Source organism: Microtus ochrogaster, unplaced genomic scaffold (assembly GCF_000317375.1).
Source record: "Microtus ochrogaster isolate Prairie Vole_2 unplaced genomic scaffold, MicOch1.0 UNK164, whole genome shotgun sequence".
Lineage (NCBI taxonomy): Eukaryota > Metazoa > Chordata > Mammalia > Rodentia > Cricetidae > Microtus > Microtus ochrogaster.
In genome coordinates, this window is record NW_004949262.1 from 32,864 (window position 1) to 41,591 (window position 8,728).

General features: G+C 43.0%; 1 pseudogene; it reads left to right on the forward strand.

Moving 5' to 3' along the window:
- Positions 1-4,366: 4,366 nt before the first annotated feature.
- On the forward strand, positions 4,367-4,870 carry LOC106144480 (annotated as a pseudogene).
- Positions 4,871-8,728: the final 3,858 nt, after the last annotated feature.

The following is an 8,728-nucleotide window of genomic DNA, read 5'->3' on the forward strand; positions in this document are numbered from 1 at the left end:
TAGAAAAATACTTATGTCAAAATAATTTTAGGGTTTGATGGCCAATCACTAAAATTTGGGGCAACTGCAATATTGGCACATGGGTATTATACTTATTTGGGCTTCCTAGGGAGATCACATGCAGGCTTCAGGATATAGTACAGCTCGGTAAAGGAATAATACCATGTTGTGTGTTGAAAGAGGACCAGTGACTCAGAAGAGTAGATCATACTGTGATTGATATATTGTGGAAGAAATTATTGGTAAAGTGATTTTAATGTTGGGAGTGCACCAATTCAGGGTGTGTATTAGAAACAGCATGGCTGAACACATATCGTTTGCTCTCTGTTTTGCTTCAATCTCAGAACCATTGAACTCATTCTGATGACTGAACGAGGTTTTAAGGAGCTGAAGGCAATGATCCAAACTCAGTGACATTAAATGGAAGGGTCCCTTAACTTTTCTGGGTTTAATGTCCAATCACTAAAATTTGGGGTAACTGCAATATTGGCACTTGTGTATTACAGTTATTTGGGCATCTTAGGGAGATCATTGAGATTTAGGTATGGGAAAGCTTCTTTTGAATCAAACCCTTCTCACAAATGCCTTCTATGATTATGTGGCAATTCCATGCAGGCTGCAGGATATAATACAGCTGAGTAAAGGAATCATACCATGTTGTGTGCTGAAAGTGGACCAGTGACTCAGAAGAGTGGATCATACTGTGATTGATAAATTGTGGAAGAAATTATTGGCATTTTATGTTTTTTATTTTAATGTTGGGTGTGCACCAAAGCCAGGGTGTTGATTAGATACAGCACGGCTGAACACATATCGTTTGTTCTCTGTTTGGCTTCAATCTCAGAGGCATTGAACTCATTCTGATTACTGAACGAGTTTTTGAGGAGCTGGAAGCAATGGAATGGGAGTTTGTGCAGGGAGTGTGATCTGTGTATCAGATGGGGTGTCTGGTGTTGCCAGTCCGAACTCAGTGACCTCGGATGTATGGGTCCCTTAACTTTTCTGGGTTTAATGGTCAACTGCTAAAATTTGGTGTAACTGCAATATTGGCACTTGGATATTATAGTTATTTGGGCTTCCTAGAGAAATAGTTGAGATTTAGTTATGGGAAAGCTCCTTTTGAATTGAACCCTTCTCACAAATGCCTTCTATGATTATGTGGCAAATACATGATGGCTTCAGGATATAGTACAGCTCGGTAAAGGAATCATGCCATGTTGTGTGTTGAAAGAGGACCAGTGACTCAGAGGAGTGGATTGTACTGTGATTGATATATTGTGGAAGAAATTATTGGCATTTTTAAGTGATTTTAATATTGGTTGTGCACCAAAGCCAGGGTGTTGATTAGATACAGCATGTCTGAACACATATCGTTTGTTCTCCTCTGCTTTGCTTCACACTCAGAGGCATTGAACTCATTCTGAGGACTGAACGAGTGTTTGAGGTGCTGAAGACAATGGAATGAGAGTTTGTGCAGGGAGTGTGATCTGTGTATCAGATGGGGTTCTTGATGTTTTCAGCCCAAATTCAGTAACCTTGGATGGGTCCCTTAACATTTCTTGGTTTAATGGAAAATCACTAAAATTTGGGGTAACTTCAAAATTGGCAATTGGCTATTATAGTTATTTGGGCTTCCTAGGGAGATCATTGAGATTTAGTTATGGGAAAGCTCCTTTTGAATCAAACTCTTCTTACAAATGCCTTTTATGATTATGTGGCTATTACTTGCAGACTTTAGGATATGGTACAGCTCGGTAAAGTAATCATGCCATGTTGTGTATTGAAAGAGGACCAGTGACTCAGTAGAGTGGATCATACTGTGATTGATATGTTGTGGAAGAAATTATTGGCATTTTAAAGTGATTTTAATGTTGGGTGTGCACCAAAGCCAGGGTGTGTATTAGAAACAGCACTGCTGAACACATATCTTTTTTCTCCTCTGCTTTGCCTCACACTCAGAGGCATTGAACTCATTCTGATGACTGAACAAGTTTTTGAGAAACTAAAGGCAATGGAATGAGAGTTTGTGCAGGGAGTGTGATCTGGGTATAAGATGTGATTCTTGGTGTTGCCAGTCCGAATTCAGTGACCTTAAAAGAAAGGGTCCCTTAACTTTTCTGGGTTTGATGGTCAATCGCTAAAATTTGGAGTAACTGCAATATTGGCACTTGGATGTTATAGTTATTTGGGCTTCCTAGAGAGATCGTTGAGATTTAGTTATGGGAAAGCTCCTTTTGAGTCAAACCCTTCTCACAAATGCCTTCTATGATTATGTGGCAAACACATGAAGGCTTCAAAATATAGTACAGCTCGGTGAAGGAATCATGCCATGTTGTGTGTTGAAAGAGGACCAGTGACTCAGAAGAGTGGATCATACTGTGATTGATATACTGTGGAAGAAATTATTATCATTTTTAATTGATTTTAATGATGGCTGTGCACCAAAGCCAGGGTGTGTAATAGAAACAGCACGACTGAACACATAAGCACAGAAAATATATTTAACAAAATCATAGAAGAAAAATTTTCCAAACTAAAGAATGATATGCCTGTGAAGATATAAGAAGCTTACCTATAGACTGTATCCCCCCAAAAAAGTCCCCTCGCCACATAATAAAACACTAAACATAGAGAGTAAAGAAAATATTAAGATCTGCAAAGGAAAAAGGACAAGTAACATAAAAAGGCAGACTCATCAGAATTACACCTGACTTCTCAGTGGAGACAATGAAAGCCAGAAGGTTGTACTCAAGTGTTATGCAGACATTAAGAGACTACAGATGTCAGCCTAGACTACTATACCCAGCAAAACTTTCAATCACCACAGAAGGACAAAACAAGATTTCACCTAGCTACAAACCCAGCCCTACAAAAAATACCTCTACCTCTACCTCTACCTCTACCTCTACCTCTCCTACCTGCCTCTCCTACGTCTGGCTGGCCTCAAACTCAAAATGATCCACTTACCTCTGCCTCCGAAGTGCTGGGATTAAAGGCCTGTGCCACCACTGCCTTGCTCTCTGTAGCTTTCAGAGCCTCTCCTGGAACTAGCTCTTGTAGACCAGGCTGGCCTCGAACTCACAGAGATATGCCTGCTTCTGCCTCTCGAGTGCTGGGATTAAAAGTGTCCACTACCAACTGGCTTCTAATTATTCTTAATAAGAATAAGCTGAAGTCAGCTATCAGGAGTGAAAGCTGAAGAATCAGAGAAGCAGAGTGGCCAACCACTAGAGAGACCTTTTACCTATACCAATGCTCAGACCAAAGTGTCTATGCTGTCCTCAGACTGCTGCCTCAGACTGCATTTGAGCTCCTGTCTCCTCACACCTTATAGTCCTCTCTCCACTGAGTCATACCCCTTCTGTCTCCACCTCCCTAGTGCTGGGATTAAAGCCCCAGGACTCCAAAGTACTGGGATTAAAGGTGTGAGCCAACACACTGAAACTCCCTGTGCTGGTGGGGCAGAGGGAAGTTCATCTATTCCCGTGGAATTGAGGCATTTGGTCCTTTGACATTGTGGTGCCTATGACTACAATACACGTGCACTCAAGACTTTATCTGTTCTTTACACAGGCAGGGCTCCCTTGGTTCCCCCTTCCCAAACCAAAAACAAGAACATAACACTATGAGAACTGGTAAGTTATTTTAGTAAGGTTACAGAATACAAAACAAATATACACACACCTTCAATCCCAGCACTTGGGAGGCAGAGGCAGGTGGATCTCTGTGAGTTCGAGACCAGCCTGGTCTACAAGAGCTAGTTCCAGGACAGGCTCCAAAACCACAGAGAAACTCTGTCTAGAAAAACCAAAACAAAACAAAAAAAAACAGTAGTTTATATCACAATGTCTTAAACATTTTCCACTTGCGACTTATTTTGGACCATGACACTTTTATGCAACTCTGAGCATATAGAGATAGAAAAATACAAGAGCAGGCAAGATGGCTCAGCAGGCGTGAGCATTTCCTCTTCCAGGGGACCCATGCCAGAAGACTCATAACCACCTTGGACAAGGGATCCAACACCCTCTTCTGGCCGCTGAGGACACTGGCCCACATGTAGTGTACACCCAGGTACACATGTTCACTGTGTGACAATGATCCCCAGAGACTCAGTCATCAGTTGATGTACTGGGAAAGATTAAGGGGTGTGGCCTCCTGGAGAAGATGTATCACTCTGATCTTGGAGGTTTTTGAATGCCTGGTCTGTCCCTGTCTACTGCTTGTGGAGTACAAAGGAGATCTCAGCTACTGCTCCAACACCCTGACTGCCTGCACGCTGTCATGCAAACCACCATGTTAAATACTTTCTTTTCTTCTTCCTCAGCACTACCTGTGAGGTGGCTGCCATCTCTTTTGCATCATTATGGCTGCCCTCCAGCCTCTGCTGAAGTCCAAGGTCCTCAAAAACAGGACCAAGAAGTTCACCCAGCACCAGTCAGACGGATATGTCAAAATTAAGTGAAACTGCCTCAAACCCAGAGGTGTCGAGAGCAGTGTACAGAGAAGATTCAAGGGCCGGATCCTAATGTCCAGCATTGGTTATGGGAAGAGCAAGAAAACCAAGCACATCTGCCTAGCGGAGTCAGGAAGTTGCTGGTTCACAATATCAAGGAGCTGAAAGGATTTCTGATGTCCAGCAAATCTTACTGAGCTGAGACTGCTCACAATGTTTCCTCCAAGGAACATGGTAGAAAGATCAACACAGCTGGCCACCAGAGCCACCAACCCCAATGCCACCAGAGCCTCCAACCCCAACACCACCAGAGTCACCGACCCCAATGCCACCAGAGTAACCAACCCCATCACCACCAGAGTCACCAACCCCAATGCCACCAGAGCCACCAACCCCAATGCTGGGCTACCATAGCTTGCATGCATGTTTTAATCCATGTTTAAATAAAACCACAAAAACTGCTGAAAAACAACCACCACAACAAAAATTCTTTCTTTTGTAAGAGTTGCCTTGGTCTTGGCATCTGTTCACAGCAATAAAACACCTGACTGAGACACTAGAATAAGAATGTCCTAAAATAGAAATAAATAGGTATTCAAATCCAACAGTTGCTGACAATAATCATGAATTTATTTGAAAGGAAATCTTTGGCATGCATGTAAGTTTGTCATCTATTAAACAGGACAGCAAATTAGGAGAGCAGAAATCATAAATGTGGCTATGAAATGAGTTAACACCTGAATGGGAACCTTCCAACCTTGTCAGACAGAGTTTTCCCTTGTCAGATGCTAACTGTAGGATACAGTCTAATTTCCCATGCTGATAAGGAAGCATGACTAAATCAAACATTTTATCAGTTCAGAATCCTGTAGAAATGTCAGCTGCTTACTACATCTCAAGGAGAAAGGCAGACAGCTCAGCTCAGCTAGCATCGACAGCTGTCTCTCTCGTTCTTGCAGCCCTCGGACATCCTGGAGGGAAAGTCACTGCAATGCCCAGGAGAGGGTGTGGCCAAGGGTCATGCAAAAGGGACCATGGGCAGGATGACAGCTCTTAGAAAATTCCAGAATGTCTGCAACCATGATGGAGTTGCTGCTGAGCCATCGTCCTCAGATGAACCACAGGGCCTGTCTTAATCCATTGGAGCCACTGTAACAGAATAGCTGAGTCTGGACAATTCACAAGTGACAGATATGTGTTCTCACGATCTATAGGCTTGAGAGTCTAAAATCAATGAAGTCAGTGCCTGATGAGGATGTGCTCCTCACAGAGGGGCCTCTGATGTCCTCTGACTCCATTCACACAAATTCTTCTACCCAGGCCCCATCAATCAACTCTTAAAGTCCTCCCCTATTAATATGAATGAAGGGATATGAGTTTCAGTGGGTGAATTTGGGGGAGACATCAAAAGTGATATCTAAGTATATCACATATAAAGTAGTCAATATTGCAAAACCTCAAGTCTGGTTTTGGTTATATGCTGTGGACATTGATCATGTAAGCTGTTATTACCAGGAGCAGCTGGGGGTGGGAGTTATACAGAAATCAACTGTGCTAGTTGGCAATTTCTGTGTCTCTAAAATCAATTCCAAGCATAGGTTGGGGCTGGAAAGGGGTCTTAGTGGTTTAGAGTTCTTGTTACTCTTGCAGAGGACCTGGGTTCTATTTGCTGCATCCATATGATAACTCACAACCATCTATAACACTAGTTCTAGGGGAATTGATGACCTTTTCTGACCTCTTCAGGCACCAGGCACACATGTAGTACATACACATTAGATAAAGAAAGTAAATGTAAAATCAAATTTAAAACTATAGCGAAATGTTGGGTCCAAGGTAAGGAAGAACACTTTCACATTCTGCATAATCTGCTGACTGGAATGAGATGTAAAACATCTCTAGGATGTTGCCCGCTATATTCTCAGATCACAAGCTTTCTGAGTGAAGCTCAATTTTAATATTATTTTTCAAGTGTGGAACACCAGTCAAGAGATCTGACACCAGAAAGAGCTAGGGTTTACGGAACAGCGAGGAAACAGCTGAACAGACCACTACAGGCTGCTCTCTTCTCCCCAGGGAGACATAAACCTCAACCAGTCCCCTCTTCCTCGGCCATTTGTTCAGCACCTTCCTGCTAATTGTGATTTCCTTAAAACAGTTAGGAAAGCTTTCTGGAGCTGGGGATATGGTTCAGTTGGTAGTGTTGGCCTGGCATGACCAGGCTCTGGACTCGACTTTAACCCAACACTTAGGCGGAGGAAACTGGCAGATCTGAAGACCAGAGTCAGCCTCAGCTACAGTAGGAAGTTTGAATCCAGGCTGCAGAATGTAGATCTGTCTAGAGAGAAAGGGAAAGGCAGGGTAGGAAGGAAGGAGAGTGAGGAAGGAAGGAAGACAATTACCAGACATACTCACCAATCTTGAAGAAGAAAAAGATGCTCTCTCTGCATTTAACGAACCATAGATTGAAGATATTTGAGCTAAAAATCTGTGTTCATTGAATATTTATGGACTTTAGTGTGTCATTATTGCTTGAGCAATACAGAGTAATGATTATTTACATAGCATCGATCAATATTCTAGTTATCTGTGTTGTTCAAGTAGCAAGGGACTGAATGAGTTACATGAAAATAAAATGGTATTTTATAAAAGACTTGGCCATCCACAGCTGTGGGTGTCTGTAGGGACCCTGAAACCATTCCCCTGTGAATCCCACAGGATAGCTAATGTAGGAAATACAAAGCCCTGTGTAACTTGAAATCCAGACTGTTTGACTTAGAAGGTGCCAAGTTTTGCATTCCTGGCACTGTGGGTGAAGAGTTTCCTGTGTCACCAACACAAGATGCATTAGCCCACAGTATTAGGAACTGCAGATTTCTTGGCACCAGAGGATGATGGGCAGCTCTATTCACCCTGTTTGACCTTTGAGGCTGCTCCAAATGCTTCAGGGGGGGCTTACCTCTCCAGTTAGTGTGCATAAAAACCACCTGGTAAGAAGTTAGGCTCTCAGGCCACACTTACCAAAGTTCTGGAAGGAGTAAGCTGTTTCCCTTAACAAGGACCCTGATATTAGTGACCTGGCTGAGACCACATGGTGAAAAGCCTGATGGAGGGGACTCACTTGAATATGGAAGATACAGAGCATAGTTCATCATACACTGTATGTCATTTGACAGATAAGAAAATTGGCCATGGAGACGACTCAGTCGGCAAGATACTTGTTGGGGAATCATGAGGACCCAAGTTCAATCCCCACCACCCACGTAAAATAAACAAAACAAAACAGAAATGGTGGCAGACACTTGTAATCCTAATACTGGGGAGGTGGAGACATTCCTGGGGTTTGCTGGTCAGATGGTCTAGCTTAATTTGGAAACATCAGGTCCCAGAAAGAGACTTGATCTCAAGAAACAAGGTAGAAGTCTCCTCAGGAATGTCACCTGAGACTGATCTCTGATGTCACGCATGCACACACATGCACGCACACACATGCATGCACACATGCTCATGAACATATACACACACAAAGATATAACACACAAAGGCTTTTGACACAAGCATTGACTCCCTGGACATGAGAAAGTAAAAGAGAACCCAAATCTTGCATTTCAATTTTCCGTTATCAGCTAATCATGGAAGAATGAACTTTAACATGGCATGGTTACCTTCACTTGTAAGATACAGCATTGATGGCAGTCTTGGACTGCTTAACAAAAGGGATGTATTCTGAGCAATATATCACTAGGTGGTATTGTCACCATGTTAGCATCCCAGAACATGCTTACGTAAACCGTTTTCAAAGTCGCCAGTCAATACACTGCATGACCTCCATGTCACAAGCAGCCCATCCTTGATCAAAGCACTGCTGTGCAGTGTGTCACTGCATTTCAATGTCTGATTGGGACAGAAGGAAACAGAGTCCCTGGGTGCCTTCCCCTGAGTGCTGAGCTCTGTTGGCTTGCAGAAGGTAGATGAGAAGTGAGTTGTCACCCACCTGCTGGGTTTCCATGGATGACAATTGAGCAACAAAACCTGATCGCAGTCTGCATTTTAAAGTGTGCCCTAGTCATCTTCAGCAGCTTTGCTTTTTACTCCCCTGACTCAGTTCATATTTCCCCTTTCTGAGCTTCATTCCTATGAGTATCTGATTCACTTCCTAACTTGGCAGTTGGTCAACCTTTCCAGCAGAAAACTTTCACCTCAGCTGGAGTCTGGGCTCCAAGCAAAAATCGAAGTCCCCTCCTACAGAGTTTCATGGAAAGCAAGGGGACA